The sequence below is a fragment of the Aedes aegypti genome, chromosome 2, assembly GCF_002204515.2.
Source record: "Aedes aegypti strain LVP_AGWG chromosome 2, AaegL5.0 Primary Assembly, whole genome shotgun sequence".
Classification (NCBI taxonomy): domain Eukaryota; kingdom Metazoa; phylum Arthropoda; class Insecta; order Diptera; family Culicidae; genus Aedes; species Aedes aegypti.
Genome location: NC_035108.1, coordinates 17,206,713 through 17,231,364, shown reverse-complemented (window position 1 = coordinate 17,231,364; position 24,652 = coordinate 17,206,713). Strand labels below are relative to the sequence as shown.

The following is a 24,652-nucleotide window of genomic DNA, read 5'->3' as shown; positions in this document are numbered from 1 at the left end:
ATTGTTCCAAGCACGTCTGTCTAACCCTGCGGCAAAACTAGTTAACTTTTCGAAAGTGATTAACAACAGAACCCCCTTTCCGAAAAAAAAAACTGGCAAGAAAACTGTGTAATTTCTTATTTGCGTGACACACAGAACGGGAAAACCAACTCCGCCACCGTTTTGGTTCTGTTTAGCATAACACGGAACCAGTCGTGGGCGTCGCGAGCAAGTTCATGTGTGGAGTTCAAAATTGAGGTTTAGTCAGTAGTCAGTCATCACCCCAACAACAGTGCGACGTCATAAACTGTTGTTTAGCCCACCCCTGCATGGTGTCTAGCCCTGTCGACGCCATCCACTGCATGGTAATATGGGCAAAAAGTTCTGCTCTGACCGTTTTTGTTAACTCGGTTTTAAAAACGACTACAATTCTACCCGCGTTCTTCATGGTACAATGTTCAAGAAGGGATATGTTAATTTGTTTATTTGATAGACAGCTCCCTAGAATGCAGGCACAAATAAATATCATAAAACAATATAATACGAAGGAAAAACGATAAATGCGAGCGGAAAGTTGTAAATTTGTCTCTGTTATTAAAAGCGAAAGAAGCGATAAAACGTCCAAAATGGATTGAAGTAACTTAGAATTTGCTTCGAGCTGGAATCAAAGAGGGCGCGTGAAGTTTGTGGTTTTCTAATCATGGCCAACTGCACACACATCGCACGCACCCCTCCTTGGATCGCGTTTTAAAAATGCTTTCCGAAAGGTTACTAGGATGACAAGCCGCAGTGTTTTTGGGATCGAGGAGAAAGGTGAAATTGAGGTTATTCCTCCAATTAACAAACCATTGTGCTCCGCTCAATGTCATAATTCCTCGTACCGTTTGCACAAAACTTCGGTAGAATTAGATCAACGCGCGATTCGATGAATCGAATATGTGCATACGCACCGAAGGGAAAGTTTCCACTAGAATGATAACGGACAAATGCCATCGGGGATCGAAAAAAATAATAGGTGGATAAAAGAGCTATCGGCGTGTGATGTTTTCCGTGCACACAATTCGTCGTAGGGTAAAAGCACCGATTTTGGCCATAGCGCCAATTATGGTCACAAGAGTCCTTAAGCCCTACCTAAGTTGATTTTTGTCAGCGAAGTGAACATCTAAATTAATAAAAGGTTGTCAGTGTCAAGGTTGAAATTTCAACGCTTTTTTTTTCAATTAGAGTTTTATTATGAATGAACTGTTTTTTGAGCAAGAAAATTTATCAAAATAGCTGCATAGAGCATGTTGTTTCGTGTTATTGAATAAAAACATAATCTCATGAAAAATGTTAGGAATGTTATACGCCGTTCAACACTGCAAATTAGCATGAAACATTTCGTGGTTAGTAGAACACAAACACATGTTAGTAGCAACATTCATTAACTTGTCCGAATCTATTCGAAAAATAAAATATAAAAGTAATACACCTAATTCATCCAGGGCATTCCAAAATTGGTTACTCTCATTAGAAATCAATACGATAGGCCAATTTAAAAACCGAGGCTAAGGATGTGGCTGAAACTGGTGCTGTTGGCCTATATATTGACCAACGCTTTTTTTAATTAGAAAATAAGGGTTACACTCTGTTTCGATATTTGTTTCATACATAATATGGATTGAAAGCTTTCATTTGATGATCGACCATCGAGTTAGCGAGGTATCGAGCTATTGAATACAAAACTAGTGCAAATGCGATCCAAGGGACCATCGAGGTAGCAATGAAAACCAACTGGTTCTCTAACTCAATATTGAGGTACGAAATACCGAGTAAGGGAGTAAGGCAGGCCAAAACCGATACTTCTACCCTATGCCGTATCTCGTTTGCACATGCGGGATAGTTTCGGGGCCTATTCAATTTGCCTAAATAAATTGAAAGCGCTTAGAATAATATTGGTACGGAACGAAACGATACGAAAAAAAAGTGCAACGCAACCGCTGTTCGTTTCTGTTTTTTTTTTTGAGAGTTTTAGTTTTTCGGTCGATGCACTCAGCTGCAATCGAAACGAAATGCAAGAGCCGTGACAAATTCCGACTGTATGTGGGAATCTGTCAGAGCCATTGCCTTTACGGTGTGCAGTTGTCGGAAGTATATCTGTTTTGGTCGTTTTCACAAAATATAATCTACGATGCAGTCGTATAAAAGAACTAGCTCACTTTGCAGTATGTGAGGCCTTTCTGAACATATAGTCAACAACATATATTATGTTGTTCAATCGGAATCTTTGATCACACAGTATATCGTTTTAAATACAGTCAACCATTCTAGAGTAACTAATAGAATTAAGATTGTTAGCAATTACCTAATCATATAATAAATCACTTTTTTTTTATAAAACGTTGTTATGAGCACAAATATCAATTAAATGTCCCTGTCGCCTTACATACTACACTACGAAACACGAATAAGCCTAAGGTTCAAAGTTCAAGTCCGAGAGTTTACGATCGTTAAAAATAGATCGGAGTCAAAAAATAGACGGAACTATATAGGTCATTCAGATGGAATGGAAGCGAAAGAAATAGCGCTTTAATCGATTCTTATTCGTAGTTGATAAGAATCGTAGTTTGAAAAGGTCGAATACTTCGGTAATTTTACGTACTTTCGTCCACGAAGATGTAAAATCACTCATGATACTCGTGAGTGGCGTCTTTGTGTGTCGGTAGAACGACGGTCAGCATCAACTATTTTTTGAGAATCACCTAAGGCGACCTCTATTATTATTTATTTAGTTAACATCTACACAGATAACACTGAATCAACAATTTCACGCCACAATACTCGGTTCGTGGCCGCATCTCTCCATCCTCGGTTCTGCCCCACGCTCGCCAAATCGCCAAGGCGACCTCTATATCTGAGAAATCTTGATTGTTTCCTAAATTGCTATTTGCACTCTTACAAAACAAACCCGCCCGGATATTGGGTTTCTTGCCGGGCATAACTCGACATAACTCGACAGACGGTCCTCTTCAGTGGTGGCGCTTAAGCCGTCTGTATTTTGAGCCTGGAAATGGAACAGGAGACGGAAACCCCTTTAGCCACATTTTGCGTGCTACGACATATATGAAAAAAAAAACCGTAGCAAACTCATAATTAGTCAATGTAAGCTTTGATTTTGGTGCAATTACTTCATCAGAATGAAAAAAAAAACATATACAGATTGTAATCTTATAGTTCAAATTTTATCTTTGAAAGTCACATTCTCTTTATAATTCAATGTAAAAACATTATATTGTTGAATTTTTATTTCCATTTCAACAAAAACACTGGATTTCCCGGGACAAGCTTCGATTCTTGCTTGGGACAAGCAAAATGGTCTGGAAATGGACACTCTAATCCGACGGGATTCGAATCAAAGACCGTCAGCATTATCTTGCTGATTAGTGTACTACGGCTATGATATACAGTCAACTCTCCATAACCCGATATAATTTTCCGGTAGCTAAGTGTGTAACTTCTGGAATCCCTGATAAAAGGTTTTCCTTTCGAGTGAAGATGCATCGAAGCCAAACCTCAAATTTTCAAGAGCACAAATCTTGTGAAGCAGACAACCGTTTATGTTGAAAACTTAACTCACTAGTCACCAGCGAGTGATCAGTGAGTTAAATTTTCAGCATAAACGATTGTCTGTTTCTCTAGATTTGTGCTCTTCAAAATTCGAGGTTTGGCTTCGATACATCTTCACCTTCAGCCGTTTAGTCTTTCGACTATTCTGTCTATAAAAACTTCCGTTCCATTTGGATTTTCGTACCTACACTGATTAAAACAAATGGAACACCAAATTAAAATCCCTACTGGTATTTCTAGTTGAATTTTCCAAGAAATTACTGGAGAAGTTCGTGAAGAATTTGCTGTAAGTATTTATCGATTAATTTATTCACGATGATAATAAATCTTCGAATTGTTTAGTGGAACCCATAGATAAATGAAAGCAATCCTATATATACCTAGTACTATACCATTTATTTCCATTAGAGTTGGAATTACATAGTCTAGTACTAAATTTGATTTTCATTTATTTTTTTTTCAAGATTTTTTTAGAGGATTCTAAGCTTTAGTGATTGACTGAGAAAAATCCACTCTAGTACACGACACTGAAGACAGCCTTACAGTTGAATTCGAAATACGCGTAACTTTCAAAGAATATAAACTCTAATGAAATTAAATGGTATAGTAATAAAATCGGTTTTTCATTTGTTTTCATCTAGGATTACTTTTTTGAAAACTCTGGTGCCTCTCCAGATAAAAGATAAAATTCAGAGACTTTCATTCATTCGTTGGTAGAATTATTGAAAGTATTTCTGGAATATTTCATAAATTAATTACTTGCGATATTTGCCGGTATTTCAGAAAAGATTACATGTTGGACAGAAGGAGATTCCGATGGAACTCTTGATGAAATTTATCAATGAAAATTAAGCCGCTAGGTGGCGCTGCATGTAAAATTGAACTTTTTAAGATAGGAATCTTGTGATCTACGTGGGATAGAAAGTTCGAGTCTTCAGCAAAGTTGTGCAAAAAGTCAAGGACAATCGGAAGGCAGTGTGATTCGCAATTTTGCTACTAGGTGGCGCTAGAGAGCATGTAAAATTAAGCATTTTAAGCAAGTTCTATCGTGTGATCCACATAAGATAAAAAGCTTGAATATTTTACAAAGTTCTTCAGAAAGTCAAGGGCATCTGGAAGATAGACTATTTTGTTTGAAATTTTGCCGTTAGGTGGTACTACAGTGAAACCTCCATTAGTCGATATTGAAGGGATCATCGACTGATGAAAATATCGAGTCATGAAACAGAACAGAAGGATTTAGGTTTGATTTACTCCATTTTCAAGTAATTAAGTTATGTTTTAATAATTGTTCAAGTAATTCAGACCTGATTCTCTTAATTTTCAAATGGTTTAGATTGAAATCTCTTCATAATTGAGACTGATTCAGTATATTCAAATGTGTCAGGTGTGTCATACTTCATATTTTCAGGTCAGATTTACTTCATATACAAGTGATTCAAGTCTGATTCACTTCATATTCAAGTAATTCAGGACTGATTCACTTCATAGTCAAGTGATTCATGTTAAATTCGCTCCATATCCAAGTGATTCATGTCGGATTTAATGCGTATTCTAGTGCATCAATTTTGATTTACTTTATAAGTCTGAATTACTTCATATTCACGTGATTCAGAACCTTATTACATAATATTCAAGTATTTTTTTTAACTGCATAATCTTGTGATTCATGCCTTCCAAGCAGTTTAGGACTGATTCACTTCATTTTCTAATAATTCAGATCTGACTCACTTCATGTTCAAATATTTTAAGGCTAATTCTCTTCATTTTCAAGAGATTCTGGATTGGTCTACTTAATGTTTAACCAATCATGCCAGATTCACCTAATATTTAAGTGATTTAGGCATGACATCATATTCAAGAGTTTCAAATCCGATTAATTTCATATTCCAGTGATCCAGTCCTGATTTAATTCATTTCCCAGTGATTTGGGTTTAAATCTTTGGATATTAAAGACTCCAATTTTCTATTTACCTTGGATTAGATATAATTCGCTTGAAATCCTTAATTTTATTTGCTCACTAGTGGCACCGACCGGGTTTTTTTGATTAAAAAGTCTGTCCTTGATCTGCTGAACAACTTTGCAGAAGACTCGAACATTCTATCTCAAGTGGATCACAAGATAGAACATGCTTAACATGTTCAATTTTACAAGCTCACTAGCGCCACCTAGCGGCAAAATTGCGAATCACACTATTCGCCTTCCGGTTGTCCTTGATCCACTGAACAACTTTGCTGAGAATCGGTTCTTTGCAAATCATAAGGATCTCGAGATATAGCAATGTAAATTTACCTATTTTGAGGTGATGCTAAACTTGTTGGGGGGTGATTCAGGGTCTGTCTCATTTGGGGAATTAAATTGAAATCGAACTTAAATTTGACAGTTCGAAAATTATTTCCCCTCCAATTTATCAATGAACTGTCAAATTTAATTTTTCCTTGGTCCAATTCACTAACGTTGTCGGATTGTCGGTGTTTAGCTTACAGGTAGAAGTTAAAGCATGAAACATTATTAATAACAAATTATTACACTGAAAATAATCCACACGTTCGATCTATATTCTTTTCAACGTGGATCTGTCGTGTCAAATGACAGGGTGAAATAACGTGTAAAACTTGTAATTCTGTTAAGGTTTGACTTAGGTTCGATAGCAAAGGCTTTTACATACAATTTCAACGTGTTTTACGATTGCGATACCAATCACTAGTAGAACTAGTTTTCCTAACATGACAAGGACTAACATTTGCTACTCTCGCGTGACATGTTTATTAACATGTCATTTTTTGGGAAACCGTGCGCCCATAATGGGTGCCTGGTATCAGAGCACCAAGAAATCGCTAACAAAATCTACAGCAAACTTATCGAAAATTTGTAAATTAACGTGTTTTACACTTGAATTCGGATTGTCGATAGCGACTGGGCTTACACCATCGATTGATGTGTTTTACAATTAGTAAAAATTCACGTGTGAAACACATTGATCGAGCTTGTAGAATGTTTTCAGTGTACAATATGAGCAGTAATTTCATAAGTTATTATCAATAATACTGATGTATTGTTGTTCATGGATGGATTTTATCGCAAAGGCTTCAGTTAATTCCTCTAGAATATTATTGCTGAAACTTTCATCTCAGGGTATTTTGCAAAATATTTAAAATAACTAACCCAAAGCACGTATTATTTACAAGAGACGTTGTGTTTAACGTTAATAGTCAAATATTTTTAGATGAGTAACGCCGTGCGGGGTGACATTGGGCCTAGGGGGTGACTTTGACCGCCCTTTTCGATGCATCTCATGACTATTATAACGTTTACAAGGAAAAGACAGCCGATAATATTTGACTACTGCCTGCTGGGAACTACAATCGATCGTGTGAACCAAGTAAAGGATCTCGGGGTGATTCTGGATTCAAAGCTGACATTCAAGCCGCATGTTTCGTACATTGTCGACAAGGCATCCAGAACATTGGGATTCATCTTCAGGATTGCAAAGAACTTCACAGACGTCTACTGCTTAAAGTCCCTATATTGCTCGCTCGTGCGTTCCACTTTGGAATACTGTTCTGCGGTCTGGAGCCCCGCTTACGACAACGGCTCCGAAAGGATTGAGTCCGTACAACACCGCTTTCTTCGGTTTGCACTTCGGAAACTGCCATGGAGAAACCCGTTCCAACTGCCAAGCTACGAGAGTCGATGCCAGCTGATTGATCTAGAACTACTTCGCACCAGAAGGGACGTCTGCAGAGCTCTTACGGTTGCAGACACGCTACAAGGACGGATAGATTGTGCCTTCATCCTGGAAAAAATTGATTTACACGCACAGTCACGATCACTCCGGAACAATGTTGCCATTACGTAGTTCTTCGGAATGCATGGGGCGATCATCGGTATCCAGCGCGTCTTCAACAGGATTGCCCTACTATTTGACTTCCACCTCACCCGTGAATCGCTTCGTCGAAGATTTTCGGAGTTTTTTGCTGGTAGAAGCGGATAACGACAACGATTATATGTTAAATGTTTTTTTTTAATTGCCTGACAAAGTTTATGATTATGTTTGAGACTGTGACCAAGATTATGTTCGTGATTGAGTTTTTTTTTAATTTGTATTGCTGTCCTTAGTTTTAACAATATCATTGGGGCTACGAAGCCTGTTGATAAATTTAATAAATTTAAATTAAATAGACTAGTACGGAAGTCAAAAAACTATTCCATGACCATCCAGTGGCTATTTATAACGTATTCTTGAAGCTTGCAACATTGTTTTCATTATTCTGGTTTTAGTTTGCTGTAAAAATCTTGGCCCAAAGTTACCCTTATGGCCCAATGTCACCCCGCACGACGGTAGTTAAACGTTTTGGCATCTTTAATAAATGTTTTTTCACCATCACATAGTAATTTGATGCCTTAAATACTCAAATCTATGACTGGATAGATGAATTTTGTTGTGAATTCAATAACAAAATTTAATAACTTCCAAATATTTAATACATCAAGTACAGTGGTTACACTATTATGCGTCATTTCCATTTGAATTGAATGCGTAACTACTTGTCTATCACGCTTTGTATTGGAAACCCGTTTTTGTCAGACTAATGAAAGTTTTCAAAAAAAAAACAAACAAAAAATAGTACAAAACTCTTTTTAAATATTTCTTAGAAATTCTAACAATCTTTTCGATAACGAATAGACTTCGATAAGATTTTAGCCAAAAATGTATTTAAGAATACCTTCAGTAATTACCCCAGAGAGTTTTTCCAGTAATTATTTCCGGAATGTCTCTAGTTAATTGTCAGGGATTTTTTTCAAATGAAAAATTTCTGAAAAAAATCTAAGATTAAATAAAACAATAAATTCAATTGGATTAAACGAAACTTCTGTACCTTTAAACTTTTGAAGGATCTAAAATCTAAATAAAACGAAAAGATAATTTTTGCTAAAAATAATCAATCAAATTAAATCAGACATCCCTGAAGAAATTGTGTATAAAGAAGGAATTACTAGAATAATTTTGGTTTTATTTGTTAACTCAATATTTTACGGATTCCAATGAAATCTCAGTAGCTGAACATAGTTTGGTGATGTAAATTAATAATCTAGAATAAACCTTTCTGGAGCTCATGTACACAGTGAGGAAATCTATCGAACAATAGTTGAAAGAAAACCTAGATTATAATTAGAAAATTTCTGTAGTAAGGAGGAGTTCCTGATGGTTTTCTATAAGAAACCTCTGAAGAAATCACTAGAGTTATTGAAGTATTAAATTGAGAAATCCGTAAAGAAATACTTGAAGAACCTGTGGAATAGTGACGTAAGAATATCTGAAGGCATCTATGGAGAATTATACACGAGGATTATTTCTCGAGGAAAAAAGAAATTAGCATTTTGATGACTTTAGAGTACTTCTTAGAGGCCTTAATAAAGACCAAGTCTTTTCAGAGACCTGCTACCAGCCTGCATTTTGTTGGTACGGTAAAGCATGACCAGTTTCAACCGCATCGAGGTCGTACAAGCTCGTCGTCATCCTCAAGTTGTGCAATATCATTTTCGCCACTAATTTCTCAAAATCATCCGATAATCCCAGCTGGGTAGATCAGTCAATGTTTCTATCCATTTTGAGTTATGTTTACAGCTTATCTCCTAAGGTATTGTCATTTGTCGTTGGCCGGAAACTCCTTCAAGGGAACCACTCTAGCCGGCTTGTCCTCATGTTTACACAAGCTGATTACAAACTGCAGCCAAAAGTTAAGCCTACGGGAAAAAATAAATTGATTTAGCATAAATCTTCCTCTTTATAATACTATCTGGTAAAAAGAATGTTGCATTTCATCCAGCAATCTGTTATTCACTTGCCTGCCGTCACTGAGTGGAAAAAATGGCAAAATAGTTCTGGCCGAACATTTTTCTGTCGTTTTACTCACTTGTGTTGATTTTCGAACTGGTTTTATTCTGTTTAGGCAGCCGGAAGATCCTCCCGATGGCTGTCGCGTAAATTACCTCAGTGGAATCAAAACTGTATAAACAACGATTAGGATCGAGAGAATAATCACCAATCTGTCAAAAATAAGTCTACTCTGGAGTAGACTTATTTTTGACAGATCGAAATCGGAGGGGAAATAATTTTCGAACTGTCAGATTTAAGTTCGATTTCAATTTAATTCCCCAAATGGGACAGACCCTCAATATTCAACTGGGTGTTGCAATACTGATTTTAGTGAGTTCGTATTTATGACGGGTAGAGTATATCTACAGACGGACCACCAAAAATCAGTCTAAGGATAGGTTTTTAAATGATTTACACTAGTGATCCTTCATAAAGGACATCATATAAAGGATTCCTAATTTAAACGAATCTCTACAATATGCATCTTCTCCTACCGGTGCATTTCTTCATTTATTTTCCTTCAACTCAAGCAACCGAAAGTTCAGAAAAAAGGGCATGTTTTAGCTTAAGCAGCTCACTTTTTAAGTAACTAACTGACCTTCAGTTCATTTAAGTTGCTTGAATAGAATGATGTTTACCATAAGGTAGGGAAAAAGTTTGAATCGAACTTATTCTGATGAGCAACTTTTCCGAAAATCAAGTTCTGTTAGTTATCTCAAATGAGTCTGTTCAGGAATTCTTCAAAGGATTCGTTTTTAAATCCTTTTAACAAAACCTGCACTTCCAGCGTATACTACAAGCGTCTTTCTTGGGATTGTTTCAGATTTTCCTCAAGATATTTTTCCTCAAATTCGACGTTCGGGTTGTTCGACGTTCAACAGCTAATTGTTTAATATGGTTGTTATTGACACAGTCCATAATAATGGAGTACCAATCCATCTACAATTTGCGTTATCCTTGTGGTTTGATACGTTTTGCAATCATAGGAAAGGGGGGAATTGAACCTTACTAGTTTTTTTCGGTACAGGACATAATGAAAAAATACCTGTATCCCATCCCCCTGAAAAAAAAAAAAAAAACACTAGCAACAATGGAGTGTGCATTAACTTTCTTAGCAACGCCGCTTTCTCTAGAATGAGACGGTTGTTACGGTTGTCTCCGTTTCTTCCTCAATCATATTTACATCCATTATATTACTCATAAGTGGATAATCTGACCACCGTGGACTTTGGAATTATAATTATTTGTATCACATCACTGCAAATATTAATGCTGACAAGAAAATGTTGATAGAAATCCCAGTATTTCCTAGATGCTTTTCAATATTGCCTCTGCAAATATTTAGATAGATTGATAGATAGATTTGTAGGATTTAATCTACCCTAATTAAATCTAATCCTCCGAAAATTTATTGAGAAATGTCTGAAAAGAATTTGATACGATACGATACTCGGGCTTCTTATTAGCCTAAGCAAAGTATACGGTTCAGTACTTTTCGAATTTGGAATTGATTGAGCCCTATTTTGAACCGTAAACTTGGCCGAGTTTCTGATTATACTTTGCTCATTATGTAAGACGGTACACACTAAGCTCTTACGGTGAATTTCACCGTAATCTCAACAGCTGAACAGTTCGGTGAAATAAAAAACCGTAATTCCGTCGAATTTTTACGGATTCCGGTGATTTTTCACCGAATACTGTAAAAATTTACCGTACTCCGTTAATTCATTTCACCGAACTGTTCAGCTGTTGAGATTTTACAGGAATCCGTAAAATAATTTAAGTGTGTAGATGTGTTTTGAAGTGTTACACGCTCAAAAAAGCGTTCTGGAAAACGTGAACTGTCAAAAATACATCGTGAACTACCATCATTGGTCACAGATATATGATCTAGTTCACGGTGTATTTTCGCTTGTTGACGAGTTCACGTCTGCTGTTCACGGTTATGAGAACGGATTTTTTTCTGTGTACGTTTCATCCAAAAGTTTATAATGCTCTTAAGGATCCGTCATCGTATGCATCGTCATCATTGAAACTTCAGCAGCATTTTTTCTGTTTCAAACTGAAATTTATTCAAAAAAGTAGATTGGAGTACCATTTACCTTTTAATTCCAGAATGACCTTTAACAGAATGACAGTTACGCGTATTTCGACTACCACTTGCAGCCTTCTTCAGTGTCAGTTACTAGTATCTACTGTGGATAGGAGTAACTGACACTAGAGAAGGCTGCAAATGTTAGTCGAAATACGCGTATCTGTCAAAGATAAGCAATTCGGGCGGAATTAAAAGGTACAAGGTACTCTAATCTACTGTTTTGTTTCTCTATTGAGATTCTGCTCAGAGGATTCGAATACATTTGAAAGAGTGAAATTTATTCGAAAAAACGTGCTCACTGTTTTTCGATTGGAGAATAAAATACAACGAACACATTTTCAAATAAACTTTCATGATTTTGGATGAAAAAACTGTTCTTGAAAATTCTTATATCAATGGCGAATTCTGCCCCTTAATGTTGTGAACGGTGATGCATCATCCCTCAGAGCTCCATATGATAAAAGAAATTGTTCTCAATTTCGTACGTGGCATGATAGACTCAAATATTTCCAATGAAATGTCATTATTATCTAAAGTGAAAAAAATATTAGTTTAAAACCAATCAGATAAACAAAGTTTTTTACAGTGTGTCTAGTTCTAATCTTAACCCCAATTCCGAACAAAGTTTGTCAAACTAAATTATCCCGACGACAAAGTCGCAAGAGCTGTGTGACATAATCCACTTAATGCTTTAATTGACTGCAACGGCGACGACCCGTCCGTCCGACACTCCGGTGTCCCATATATTTGTATGTAAATTGCATTTTATCGAATACCGGGAACAAGTCGGAAAAATGCCAGCTGTACAAAGGTGCATATTCTCTGTGTCATCAGCAGACAGACAGGACAGCACTCGAAAGCTTGTTACGTTCGCATCGCATCCCGAGCGGAGATAGAATCTCCTTTGTGCAATCGAGTTAATCTACTTAGAGAACCGTAACCTCAACACATCCATTCAAACATGCGGAACCGGGAAATCGGTATCGGCAAAACATTCCGTCCCGAAACCGAACCAGATGTTCTGGTGTGTCGAACAGCAATTTTCTGGCTGTTTTGTGATATCCTGCGAATGAATTTCGGGGTGCGTAGGATCAGAACTCTGTTGTTATAATTGCATTATAGGGAGTTGCGAACCCTCCCAGGTCGTGCGAGTTAACAATCTATTGGCACGAGTTTTTTTAGTGATATTAAAATTGAGGACTAGATAACGGTTGTTTGCTCCGTGACCGCTATCCTAAATGTCCCCCGGAGGGTGTGTTACGTGATAAATGCGTAGGTTGGTAGCATGTTTCAAATTAGTGTTCGGCTTCCTCCTGCGGGAGTCTTCTTCAATCGATTTGACTGTCTCCCCGTGAAAACCTTCTGTTCACCAACGAAAAACGAAGTATCTATCTGAGCGTAAAAAATGTCCTACCCGTTAAACTGGAAGCTCACTCAGCAGAATGGCTTTCCGACGTGTTTTCGTGTGTGCCCATAAATTACCTTTTTAGAGTCTATTGTACTCGGTCGGTTACGTTCTTTATGCTACTTCCACCCCCTCCAAAAGCGCATACTTTGATGCTCGCCAAAGCATATAGCCTACCGTGCCGACGATTCGGCGAAAGAGGTTTGTCATCACGTTCTCATATCATAGAGCCTGCTCTGTGACGACAGCGGTCTTTCAACGATCCTAGCATGCGAGTTGCATAATGTAATAACGATGACGTCGTTAGTGGGGTGGAAAGAGTGGCCCACACACACGCGTGATTGATACGATACGATAGCTATGCCGCAGTCGGGATCTACCTGCAATAGGGTGTCCCAGAAAAAAATCAATGTTCGAAAAGTCATGGTGCTCAACCCTAGAATGAAAGATATGCTTATTTATAGCATTTTTGCAGAACAAATCAATTTTTCTAAAAATCGTTAAGAGGTTCCGCTATTTCAAATAATAAAATATGGCCAGTTCTCATGAAACTTGTCATATTTTGAAGTTTTGAGAAGATGTTTCCAAAGCCTTTTATTTTCCTAATATTTTCTTTTTTTACATGTATATAAATGGGAATTCGTGGAATATTAGCTTTTGAAAATATTTAGTTTTCATTCCTGCAGAACATTTTGAAACCCGTAATAAATGATTTTAAACTTTTTTTTTCTAAAAATAAGAATCAACCTAAAATATATGAACGATAGTAGGGTTCAGAGCTACTTGGGCACTTCCATGATTCACTTTGGCACTATGGCGACGCATATTGATGCCAAATATGAGTTTTATAGCTTTCAAAAAATCCCACTGCCAAAGTGAATCAAAAGTGCCATGAATAGGATCCGGCTCCCTATATTTCAGAAGTTATACACCGTGTCCAATATATTCTCATACACTTTTTCTTTTCTTTGGTATAACTTTACTGAATGTAGGATAATCCAATGTTGTAGTATTTCATTGTAGTCTGGTAGTATTATACTAACTTAGAATAGCTTGTTTTATGAATAAAAAACAATAATTGCTAGGATAAGTGATGAAATGTCCATTGAAGTCGTGTTTTGCACTTAAAATGAATTTTTGTTCATATTGGTCTGGTTAACAAAGTGAAAATCAGAGCATTCACAAAAAAGTTTCAGAAACTTTAATTTAATCATATTGCGTTTTGAATAGATAAATATTGATAAAATTTGATAAATATATGTGCGATAACTGCAGATTGAAATTGGGGTCTGCCTATGAGCGTGCCGCTGGAAATATTTTTCGTAAATTCTTAAGTTGATAAAATAGGTTTATAATTGAAATATTTCTAAAACATTTCCTGTAGTGAATCAGTATTATAACCACTTTCAAAAAATATTATCACCAATGATGTCAGTTAAACAAGCGCAAAGTAATGTTATCTCGAATTTGTATGAGAATATACTGGACACGGTGTAATGCTATTGGATAGATGTTTATTACCCAATAATATTCATAAACAAGATAGAAATAATATTATCAGGGGTTTGATTTGTTCTATAAAAGTGCTATAAATATGTATGTATTCTTTTCTGGTGTTGAGCACTATGACTCTCAAATATTGACTTTTTCTGGGACACCCTAACCTCCACGTTTATGCAAGGGATCCAAGTAGGCGCAGTGTCTGCCATGGAAGGCGCAGAATTTCGCCGGCCGGCACAAAACACATGGTGCCGAGTCGCGATGTTCGCATTTGTTATTGCTTACAGGGATACCGAAAAAATAAACATTACTTTTCAAAGCTATAGCAACCGGCCAAAAACCTAAACTTGGTGGGGTTTGAAAGGGTTCCGCCGGGTATTTGGTATGTTCCTACCCTTGGAAGCAAACATTCTCTAGCGGAAAAAGCTAACTTTAGTAGACACAAGTCGAGTCTAGAACATGCTCTGATGTTCTAAATAACATTGAAAACAAGACTCCTTTGCCAACGAAATTCGATATCGCGAAAAAAAAGTACGAGATTATGTCGGCTACAATGGATCCAGACGATGCTTCGAGAATTTGTTCATGAGTGTCGGTTATACCAAAGATATTTCCGCGGTCAAAAGTGACGCTGCGTCATAGAATCATGACGTTGAGTCATGAAACCATGACTTCTTTTTATGAATTCATGACCTAAGTATTCATAATCATGAATCAAAATAACCAGATTTGGGAGCACTTCACGTTACGCAAATCTGTCAGCCATTTTTCTCATTCAAATCAGAGCGTGCATTATTAAAAAAAATTGATTGGTCATCTAAAGCAAGGAGGTAAGTGATTATTTAAGATCAATTTCAAGAAATTGAAATTTGCCAGAGATTTTTTTTGTAAACTTTTTATTTATTTTCTGATTTTAATCCGGAACTAAAAAATATTGTGAAAAAGTAAAGTAAGAATTCATATAGGGGAAAAGCACTAATTTTCGACCTACAAGAATTCTGTGCCAATTTTCGGATTTTCAGTAGGCCAAAATCGTATGAATGGGTCGAAAATTAGTGCTAGGTCGAAAATTGGTGCTCTTCCCCTAATGGATCATTATAATAACCAAAACGGCCGCTATGGAAAACATACAGTGCTGTTCTGAATAATAGCAGCGCATGTCGATTTTCATACAAAATGCTCAACTTTGACATGCTGTAGTTTTGTTCCCTTTCAAGCAATCGAGCTGAAATTTTCTCCACAGAACTACAAGTATGATCAATTTTGTAATTACAAAATTTCAGTTTTTTCTGAGTCCCTGCCGAAAAGTGAGACACTAGGTGAAATTTTTCGAAAAAATAGCAGTTTTTCATTTTAAAATTTTTCTTCTACAAACATTTTAAACATTTTCGGTTTAGGTGTAGGTTTGATAAGTAGGAGGAGATTGTTCCAATGGTAAGTGATATACAATTTAAAACTATAATGTCAAGCCGAAATGCAAATTTTTAAAACTGCTATTTTTTCGAACAATTTCACCTAGTATCTCACTTTCCGGCAGGGGCTTAGAAAATTTTGAAATTTTGTGTTTACAAAATTGGGCATATTTGTAGTTCTGTGGAGAAAATTTCAACTCGATTGCTTGAAAGGGAACAAAACTACAGCATGTCAAAGTTGAGCATTTTGTATGAAAATCGACATGCGCTGCTATTATTCAGAACAGCACTGTAGATAGCGCCACCGTAGCCTTGTGTGTTTGACAGAACAGCAATGCTGTCACAATGTTAAATCCCATATACAGTGGCGCCTTTGTTTTGGTGCGGTGAGCACTGACAAAAACTACCTTCAATGATCCATTGCAGTATAATGGAGGAAACAATACAATATATAACTGAGGACGGGGTGCTGCCAGTGCTTGCAGTCCAGATATCCGAGGAACAGCGAGCGTACAACCAGAGCCGTAGCGTTGCCTCATTGCGCCCTTGGCAAACCTCTATTTGTGCGCCCCTAGTCAAAGTGAACACTCATTTTTGTTTTTCTTTCAATGAAGTATGTTTACGTTAAACATATACAAATTCCTAGAGATTATTTTTTGAGGATCTAAAGCGACTTCAATACGTACTTGTTTCCTAAAGCCTGAAAAAGTGTCATAAAAGTCTTAAAAGTTTACTTAAATTTGAAGTACATCAAACTCTTCACAAAAAGCTAAAATTTCTTGTTTAAAAGAACCGTCTGATGATCATGTTATCAAAAAGGTCTTAGGGCGAAATTCCTAGAATTAGATGTTTGTTTAAATGAAAGAAAAACTAAGCTGCATAAGCTTCTTGATACCATACACAATTATTATTAAATTTTAATGAAATACATTGTGCAAAAACAAAGTGTTAGTTAGAGGTTCAGAAATTGGTCTAAGTATTCCTGAAGGAATCAGCTGGACATTTTTGAATCATTCATTTTTGCGTAATATGTGTAGATCGTTTCTACAATTTTCAGTAGACATCAACTTTCTAGAACATAGTATTAATTTTAGAACATTGTTGAGCTAAAACAAGAAGTAATTTGTTAGTCATTTTAAGTTAATTTTGGTTAAGTTATTCAAAATATTTTTTTTCTTATTCCATAATTTTTGTAGTTAGCATAAAATATCTTGCCATGGGCTGTCAAAGCTGAACTATCAGAATGTTGTAACAATTTTATCTAGGACCCCGGTAAAAATGAATCACAAAGTATAATTTTTATAAATTCATTTTTTGTCGTTCAACGAATTTTTAGAAAAAATAAACATCTTTTTACATTTTTTTAAGCCACATATAAGAAGGAATACCATTGCTGAGAAGAAAACTACCTGAAATACACACTTAATTTCTACCCAGAATTCACGTCCAGTAGGTATTGTATTACATTCGTACTCAAGATTATTTGAATATCTTTTTAATAATTTTGTCGAAACCTATGATACAACAAAACTGCGTTTGACGAAATTTCCAAAAAAGTTTAGTGAAATGTAATTTAGCATGCTAAGTAGTATAGAAAGCGTACTGGATGAAGCTTTTATCTAATGCCTAATAAAATTGAGCTAATTGATAAAAAAAAAACAGTTTAATCACATGTTGAATCTCTAATTGAACATCACAAATCAGATATATGTGTAAAACAGTTTTAACGGCTTTCAGATCTCTAAAAGAGAATGCTTAAAGTCTAACTGGGTTAATTTTGGAATTGAAAAATGTGCGAAGAAAATGTTGATATTTTCAAGAACTTCTTATACGACTATTCAAATTATGAATTCTGCAATCTTTTGAGATGCTTTGAACAAACAAAAATGAACTTTGAATTTCTTCAATTATGTCTTGTTATGACCACAACTTCGTTAGATATGTTTCTTCCAAAATGTTGCCAGGTCCTCATTTTGGCGCCCCCTGAAGGCTGGCGCCCTTGGCGGGTGCCAACCTGGCCAACCGCACGCTACGACACTGCGTACAACCTTCTTTTGGACTCTGAGGCTCTGGATCTGTAGTTGGAGGCAAACCGCGCGACGACTGGAAGGTTAAATCTGGTAAGAAATGACCATTAACTGCGTCACGCCATTGAGGTCATTGAAAAAATACGTCCATTATTTGAGGCAAGGGAAAAAAGTAACAGGGGAGCACAGACAGATGTAACACTCTAATTATTTTCATCGCATGGCAGAATAGCGCCCAATTCTAATATTTGGTAGTTGGCCGACGGCCCACCCGTGACGCTCGCATCACTTTTGTTCGAGTTTGACGTTTGTTCACTACCGCCACCTGGTTCGCGGTTGGCCAAATGCAGTACTTTTAGCATTGGGGGTAAATGTTCACGTGATTATGTTTTAAATAGATATTTTTTCTAGCTGTGAGGGGAGTGTCTTAGGGCCGATTTCTTCACCCTCGCTTTGGCCAATCTCGAAAAATGATGGACATTGATGGAGCAATTTTTGATGCGAGAAGATTTTGGTTTTTTTGATAATCTTCCTGAAGAATACTTTTTTTCTGTTCTTGGAATCCTGTCAAAAAAAATCTCGATGAAATCTATGCATATTTCCATGAAAAATGTCCAGAGATATCGATAATTATTGAATGAAATGTCCAGTGAAAATGTTTTAACAATCAATATTGACTACTTTCCCATTACCTTGTACAGAGGAGCATAGGTACCCTTCCTCACAACGCATCCTGAATGATCCCGTTCTATTGAGTGTAAAATTTTTCATTCCCAATTTAAAAGGTGCTAATCAGCGTGATTCGTCACAGCTCACTACGTTCTCTCGGGAAAAAAGCATGCTAATTGCTGCACACGACGACGAAGTAGGAACGCGCTTGCTACGATGTAGCTCTACGCCCAAACTCCCTGCTGTTTCCTAGACACGAGAGGAACCCCTATTCCCAGTGAAAATTAAAAGTGTTCTCCATTCAATGTAACTAATACGCCTCGATGGAATCACGAGATCGACGAAACCCGGCAATTATGCCGCCGAATAGTACTGTAGGCCAATGACGGTGTGGTACAGGCACAGGCAAAAGGACGTAATACTCGAATTAATTTCATCGTATGGTAGAATAGCGCTCAATATTAATATTTGGTAATTAGTCAACTGTTTACCCTTGGCGCTCGTATCACTTTTTTCGAGTTTGACGTTTGCACAATACCGCCACCTAGTTTTCGGTTAGTCAAACACAGCATTGTTAGCGTTGATCGCGGTACACCCGATTCTGTTTTTGCACGGGGGATGCGTACCGTGCAAAAAAGTTTTCAGTTCAAAATTTCAAAAACCGTGCAAAAAAAGTAACACCATTTCTCGACGTTTCATGCAAAAATAAGGTTTTGGCGGAAAAAAATGTATGGAAACTTTTTTTGCACGGCCGTGTAAAAAAAAAATCCGTGCAAAAACAGAATCGGGTGTACTATGTTTTAAATTGTTAATTGTTGAAGCTGTTACGTCTGATTGTCTGTGGTGCAGGGTTCCGAACGAGATTTGATTGAGTGTGTTGTCCGTATGGCACTTCATCGTGCTGAAAGCGATTTCGGTGTTTGAGACTTTGATATGAGGGGAGGAGCCGTAGGACGTGCAACTCCTTTTTTTTTCCTACGGCAACGACGATTGACTGTTTGCTACCCCTTTCAATGTTGCTGCTGACTGCGGGGATGGCGGCGGAGCTGCAACCCGAATATGTGCATAAATAGCTACTTCCGGTTGGTGAAATTAGCTATTCATACAACAATGAATATGTTATTTTTGATCCATGGGGCAAACGGAGTTGGACGAGGGTCGTGCTGTGGAGGTAAGCATATTTTTCGGTTGTTGAATTTTCGACCTACAGCAATGATATTTTCTTTGTTGGATTGGGCCAACTAATCGTAGTTTTACTACACTATTATTGTGAAATAAAGCATTTATTAACAGGGTTCGTTCATAAAATCATACATCGAGGTCAGATATCATGGGTTTTTATAAATCCTGCAATGCAATTAAGCAATTGGATGAATTTGTTCAAAAAAAAATCAGTGGTTGTTTAGTGCCATCTAGTTTTTTTTATCTATTTTAGGTTAATGAATTGAGATAGAACAAAGTTTTAAGTTTCGATACTTTGTATCTCGATATCGAGTTAGAGAGCCATAGTCAAAGTTCGTTTTTATGGCTACCTCGATTGTCCCTTGCATCGCATTTGCAGTGGATTTGTGTTCTATAACTCGATACCTCCGTAACTCAATGGTCCCTTCAATATCGAGTTGTGGAGAGCTTACTATATTTCTAAAAACTGATCTTCGTGTTGCTAGGTCACTCATAACCGAAAACTTGATGTGGACAATATTACTTCATTTTAAAAGAGAATGTTCGTATTAAATTAAACACAATAATGCAATAACTTCGGTTCATGTCACAATGATTTGTACACAAAGAACTAATAATCCGGTCATTCCATTCAATATAAGTTTAAGCAAAGTTCAATGGATTCGATTTCAAAGCACCTTTCCATTAGTCTTCTATCTTCTGAGCAACTCACTCTATCCAAGTTGGCGCCCATTCGGGGCATTTTCGTCTGTGTCTGCCTGCGTTGCCTGCCTACTTGTCTAATCCTAATCGCTTGCTCCAGGTCAGTCACATTCGGTTTCACCAGTGTTTTAAACCGAAAACACACAGAACTAGAGCCCAAAGCGGAAAGATCCTATCGCAGCAATAACAATTTTTATTTTTAGCACCGCATTTATATGACTCCATGGTGCATTCTCACGAGTCACGATGGCACAGCCTACTTTACTACTTATATTATTCAGCGAAGGCAATGCACTTGAACTTCTTTTCGGGACAAGGAATGGGAGACAAGCAGCGACTACAAATACAAAGGGCATCAAGGAAGGCCTCAATTAATAACCATTTAGTAATTTAAATAAATTTCAACCTGTCAGAAGAGGGACCGAGAGTGGAAGTCATTCGCATTTCGAAACAAACCGATGGACGACTAGGTGGCACTTTGTCTTAGAGGAATGACCCTCGAGGGTCTCCGTTTCTGTGCCACGACTGTAGGTATGCGTTACAACTATAACTAACATGCCATCAAGCATTGAGGCTCCTACGAGTGGTGGAAGGAGGTCTCTAATGTGCTCATTTTCACCGCCATTCCGAGGTGCATACAAGAACGCTCCTCCGTCTGACACTTCTCCGGCTTCGTGAAGGGCTCGATCCCGGGCGCAACAGGTACCTCCCTTGCTACCTTAGGGTAATGTGGTGCAAAAGTTTCTTTTTATGATTTCTAGTCCAATAGTCCGGAAGCCCTATCTCAATTTTTGTACCAAGCGCTTGAGTCAGAAATACATCATTACTCCATTTTCTAACGCTTGGTATAGGTTTAAGTACAAAAAACATATTCTTTTGTTTTTGAGTTTATGCCACACCTCTCGTTCAACTCAGCTTTATGGTCAACTCTGGACATATATTTGAAAAGGGCCCAAGAGGTCTTGAGCCTTTTTTCAGAAACGTTGCTGTTTTAGTACGCCCACGCAAACTAACACTACTATCAGGAAGATTAGTGTTAGCTCTTCATGCTAGTGGTATTGAACTGGGCTCAACAGCGTCCGGCAAAGCCATTGTTTACCAATTTCGATGTGCCCTTTTCAAATGTTTGTCCAGAATTATGTTTTTCGTGCACCTTCTGAAATGTCAGATATTAAAAACTCCAGTGTCAAACAGCAAAACCCCAATAGGTTTTCGTCGATGAAGTGAACGTCGAAAATGATCGAAAATAATAAGATTGAAACATCAACTTTTTTATTTTTAGCTCTAGTTTTGAGCGGGAAAACTGTCAAAATAGTCACATTAACATACTCTATCGCAGGGCCGCATTTACGGGGGGTCCAAGGGGGCCATGGCCCCTGGGCCCCCACATTTTAGGGGCCCCCACAAATTACGACTAAAATATTTATTATTGCATATTATAGAACTACAGTTGACTCTTGACATCTCGATGTTCCATATCTCGATATCTCTCCCTATGGCGATGATTTCTTCGGTTCCTTTAATCTACATATATTTTTCCTCCCCATATCTCGATATCCTCCTTATCTCGATATCTCTGTATCTTGATGTGCTCTTGTTGATTTTTCGTTCCCAGTTTTCCCTCCGTATGTCGATATGCCCCTTATCAAAGGTTACTAGATCAAATTTTCTTGATCCAAAATAGTTTGGGAGCACGACATCTGCCTGTTTATTATTTTATCTATTTTCATGACTATGAGGCGTTTTTGCAATCTAGTATTCATTAAAAATATGTTCTTTGTTTCGATCTTTCCCTATCTCAATGGTATCTTCGATGTCAAGATGTGGAGAGTTGTCTAAATTACAAATCTATTTAGGGGTACAAACTTTTTCTGAATCAAAGATTCAAAAATATTTAAAAATGATTTTAAAATAACAGGATTCACACAAAACAAACTCAAACCGAAATAATAAAACACAATATTAATAACTCAAAAACTATGTGGGTAAAAAAAAGGTGTCTCATCCTCATGGAATATACTTGTCCCATTATTTTGGATCTTAGAAAAATATGCATACATCTCGAAATCTTAATGAACTCTCATATTTATATTAGATCACTACGACATTCGGTGAACCTGTTTCTAGAATTGCAAAAATCAAATCCATCGAATAGTTAAGAGATCCAACAAAATTAAAACAAAGTATCGAATTACAACTTTTTTGGGTTATACAATTTTTTCTTCAATAGTCCATTTTACGAGAAGTTTATGAACATCTGATTGCTTATTTTATTAAAGAAATTTTGACAGAAGGCGGTGTCGTAACGTGTGAAAGTAACAGCAATATCATCAGTGTTGTCGTTTCGTAAAATGGACTATAGCAACTCATAATTCCTAAGGTGAAGATGAATCGAAGCCAAACCTCAAATTTTCAAGAGCACAAACCTGGATGAAGAACCGAACATCCGTTTAAGCTGAAAACTTGATCGATCGGTCACTAGCTGGTGGCAAACAATCGATTAAGTTTTCAGCTTCAATGAGTAATGGGTTCTCCAGATTTGTGCTCTTGAAAATTTGAGGTTTGGCTTCGATTCATCTTCACCTTAAGTATTCTGATCTCAAGTTATGTTTATGAAAGTTCAAAGCAGTTAGATTCTAACTTCTGATAACTGGAAACTAACATTCAAATAACATAAAAAAAAAAACCTTACATTCATTTAATTTAATAAAATTTATCAAACAGGTTTCTTGGAAAAAGGGCCCCCACAAGACTCTGGCCCCGGGGCCCCTACATTTGTAAATCCGGCCCTGCTCTATCGTGTCATTAAACAAAAATAAGATTTCAAAAAAATTGAGTGGATGGTTTGAATACTAGTCAAGACACAGAATTTGAAGAAATATTATATAAATCGTCTGAGATTTGAAAAGTTATGACTGCTTGTTGTTTTAAAAATGTAGTTTTCGGTCAAACTTTCATTACCTGGAGAGAAATTAAAATGAAATGTTATAGATTTTTTTTTATGTAAGGGCGTTGCTAGACCTATTGTAAAGGGTCTTTGAGGTATAATATTTTGCATAAATGTTTTGAAATCGATTATGGATTACAATGGGAGTTCGAAGTTCGAATCAGCGAGACAAAAGTTCGAACCATGTATTATCTTACACTGCGGAAATTGTACTTTTTTACATGAGTTTCACCAAACAATTATTCGAAACCACTTCACGCATTCAACACAGACAAACAGACGTAACACTTAGAACTAATTTCCTTAAAGTTCATCGCCTAGTGATCATCTGATGAGTATGTTGCATGAAATACTATTTTGTGCAATACGAGCTGCAGATGGTGGTAGTGTGAAACTTCAAACACAAGTGCAATAGTAAAGCATTTCGAAAGTGTTTCACTTTAGATCGAAAGACAATGTCCTTAGCTTAGCGAAATAGAAGAGGTTAATGAGGCTCAGTGATTGAATAAAAAGTAAGCAGACAAAAAGAGCTTCTCAGTAAGTAGATGAAAACCCGAATTTAGTACTACCGTACACCCCCGTTAATTTGAACGGTACCTCATGCAAACCATCGGGTTCATTTTTAATTTGAACATCTAGTCACCCTGGAAACGTGTTTCTGGTTACCTCTTTCACTGTTTTGTTTTGATTCTGCGTTCCGTTCCACAGCGTTCCATTTCAGTTTACTCCGTTCCATGAGCTAAATGACGTTTGAACCATTTTTAATCTGAACGATGTGCAAATTAGCGGGGTACAGATTAAAAAGTGTTCAGATTAAATGTGGTCAAACCAACGGGGGTACCCGGTATACCATTTAATTCCACTAACAAAAGAGGAGTGGGATGTACCTAGTAGCTCTTAAATTTTAAGATTCTCCCAAAAACAGATTAGGGAATTATGACTATGGCTAGTTTAAATATATAATGTGTGCTTACGATGGTTTTCTTCAAGTCGAGTCTAGTACACGACACTGAAGACGGCCTTACAATTGAGATCGAAATACGCGTATCTGTCAAAAGATATATACTATAGTGGAATTAAATGGTATAGTACTAAATTCGGTTTTTCATCTACTTGTAGGTATTTCACTAAACAGCTCGTAGATTTATTATCAATATATCTTCTCAGTGTTAGATAGGTCCTTCTGAAGAAATACGCGAGCATTGATTATTCCACTAAGGTCAAACTTTTGCCCCACCTTACTCTA

General features: G+C 36.9%; 1 protein-coding gene and 1 long non-coding RNA gene across 2 annotated transcripts in view; both read right to left on the bottom strand.

The window, feature by feature from the left end:
- The window catches only part of LOC5571779 (lachesin), a 57,581-nt gene that overhangs the window by 22,086 nt on the left and 10,843 nt on the right, over positions 1–24,652 (bottom strand). The gene's annotated exons all lie outside the window — the stretch shown is intronic.
- On the bottom strand, positions 8,581–9,642 carry LOC110675357. The gene is made up of 2 exons (XR_002499399.1): positions 9,505–9,642; positions 8,581–9,334 (listed from the first exon to the last, which is right to left on the bottom strand). It is a non-coding gene; the product is annotated as an uncharacterized LOC110675357 (long non-coding RNA).